The following is a 3,221-nucleotide window of genomic DNA, read 5'->3' as shown; positions in this document are numbered from 1 at the left end:
GCATATGAGAAAGAGCTATTATATTAATATCATACAATCTAACCATAGATTATGTTAAATGCAAGAATTCCTAAGGGGAGAGAGGGCAATTTTTAGGACCTAAAAAAACAGTATTAATAAATAATTTACTTTTTTCTAGACACCGTTTTCCTATTTTGCCTGTTTATTGAATCTCTAAGTTCTATCTAGCTTTTTCTTTGTGCACATAAATGCATTTTCACAGTTCCTTCCCGTAGGAATTCCTCCATGTAACATGATTTATAGTGCAATTACATAATATTTGTACAAGCCTACAATCAGCAATTATTATGGCTTTTATTTAATGTATGCTCTTAAATATATTTTGAACTATTTATTTAATTGGGATTATTCATGCATCCCCCATACTTAAAGAGTATCTAAAGAATATCTAAGGGTATTTTCTTCCTGAAAATCTTTTGTTTATTTTTAAAAAATGATATTAAGTGTAAAAACTCTCAAACTACATTTTTAGCAAGAGAGTCAGAAAAAGAAAGAGGGCATGGACTTTAGAATTAGAGTGGGGTACAAATCTCAGCTCTTCTAAGAGAGGCTTAAAATTATCTGATTTCTCTGAATCTCAATTTCCTACTTTCTCAAAGAGGATTATAATTACTTGGCAAGATTGCTATGGTGCCTGGCACACAATAGGTACTCTGTGAAAAATAGCTTTTCAAAGAGCTAGTTTGCTCTAGAAAGGGATTCACATTGGGTAGATAGACAGTACTTGTTAAATGAAGGCACACACACTATATATATATATATATATATGTGCGTGTGTGTATGTATATATACACACACATATATAGGTAGATAAAATATATACATACAGACATATATAGATAAAATACAAAGTGGATAAACATGGATATATATATAGATATTAATATATATACACACATACATACATGTATAGATATAAATATATACATATATATATATATTTCCTTTTTCACTCTAGCAAATCAGGATTAAAATCCTGGAGGGGCCCTGCTATACTACCATGTGATTGCCATGTCACTCCTATGATTGGGGAGGGGGCAGATGAATGACAGCAGAGAAAGGAGCTGGAAGAGTGGGTCTCAAGGTGGAGCAGGGCGCAATTGCGGCAAAGTGAAGGTGCTGATTAAAGAAGTGTGAGCTCACTTCATGCTTTGATCTTGTTTGCTGACCCTCCACCAAGCCTTCCATGGGGGCAATTTCTCCTTATTCTTTTGAGCCTTGGTAGACTCTAACCTAGTGGAGAAGGCAGACACAAGGAGAGAAATGACATGGCCAAATAAATCCCTTTTTCCAGAATGTGACATTTCTACACTCCCTCTCTTTCAGACCTGGGGAAAGCTGGTTTGCCCCCTGGGAGGGACGAGCACTTTCTTTCCCCTCCCAGAGCTGGGAGCAGCACCTGCCACACTTGCCCTCATCTCCTCCCGCACCGCTTCCCCTCCCTCAGCAACTCAAGGTTTCTCCTCTAATGGAAGAGAAGGTGAGCATGAAAGGAACTGCTAAAGGCCCATAAATATTTCAAAGGGAAAAGCCAAGGGACTCCATTAAACCCTGTATACTCTTCTGTAAACGGAGACAGAGGCTGAATAATGAAATGCTCAGAGGTACTAAGGCGATTTCAGAGCAAAATAAGCAGATATAAAATAAAATGCTTCTCACCACGACAAAATCTCCATTTCTTCTCTAGCCTGCGGTCTTGGCCAGTTCTTTTTAGACATCCAACATCTTTGTGCCTATCACTACAAAAAGGCATAGGAGGCCACATAACTAAGTGGTTATAAACAAACCTTTCTCTCTAAGAATCCTGGTTGGAATCTGATTTCTCCGGTTGACTGGCTGCATTACCTTGGAGGTATTTTATCTCCATATCAAGATAAAGAAATTCAGAATCAGGAAGATAGTAGGATGACATTCACTTTATATTAGTGTGATGAGAATTAAATATGGCAAAGCACATAAAGCTCAGAGCACAGACTAATTACTTATTGTTTCTTTTTTATTATGTATTCCCCTTTCATATTTTTTCTATATTAACAGAAACTATCGTACTCTCCCGAGTTCTTTCCAAACCACTCTTTCTGAGTTCTGTGCAAGGTCTCAGCCCCACCCATTGGTCAGGTGGGCAGCAGCCCTGGCATTTCCAGGGACAAGCTGCCAGAGTCCACCCCACAGACTTATATGTGGTAGCAGACCCAGTTCTCTTCCTAATGGCCCTGGGGGAATTGGACTTTTAAGCCCACAAATGCATGAGACAGGCTAGAAAGCCTTTATTAATGACCCTGTGCACTGTCAAGACCAGTTAAGTCAGCAGGTGATACCTTCTGCTTTCTGGTCTGGGGGGGAAAACGTGCCTCTTTTCTTTCCCTTTCTTTAGCTACCTCCACACAATATAAAAATCACTTTTGAGTTGTTGTATCATCCATAATTGTAATTAACCACTCAGAGCCCAAGTGGGTTTCTCTCTTTTGAGTTCTGGCATTGCTAGAGTAGGAAAAATAACCATTTTGCCACTGATGATCTCTGTGGGAGCTCCTTGAGACCAGAGGTGGCGTAGGCACTAAGATGTTTTGGAATCAATAAATCTGTAAAACATCCTCCTATTACAGAATTTTCTCTGAGCCATTGAAAACCACTATAATTTCTACTCACAAATTGTTTCAACCAGTTCAGTGTGCTATAACAGAATACCATAGACTGGGTGGCTTATAAACAATGGAAATTTATTTCTCATAATTCTGGAGGCTGGAAGTCCAAGATCAAGGCACTGGCATAGTCAGGTTCTGGTGGAGACCCTCTGCTGGGTTGTGGTCTGCTAACTTCTCACTCTGTCCTCACCTGGTGAAAGAGGCTAGGAGCTCTGTGGGGCCTTTTATATTAGAGCACTGATCCAGTTCATGAGGGCTCCACCTTTAAGACCTAAGCACCTCCCAAAGGCCCTACTTCCTTTGGGGAGGGTAGGATTTCAACACATGAATTTTTGGGAGGACACAAATTTTTCAGGCCACAATACAAACATTATTATAAGACTACTAACATGTCAGCTTCAGTACCGGCTGCTGGCTGTGTAGAGAACATTAGATCCCTGCCCTTAGTTTCTTACAGGCTAATGGACAACCGAATTTAGCATCTTATAGGCAACTAACTGGGTATAAAACTAAGTGGGTACCTATAACACAGTGGAGTGCTAGCACAGAAGTTAA

The sequence above is a fragment of the Desmodus rotundus genome, chromosome 2 (assembly GCF_022682495.2).
Source record: "Desmodus rotundus isolate HL8 chromosome 2, HLdesRot8A.1, whole genome shotgun sequence".
NCBI classification, from domain to species: domain Eukaryota; kingdom Metazoa; phylum Chordata; class Mammalia; order Chiroptera; family Phyllostomidae; genus Desmodus; species Desmodus rotundus.
This window is presented reverse-complemented; position numbering follows the sequence as displayed.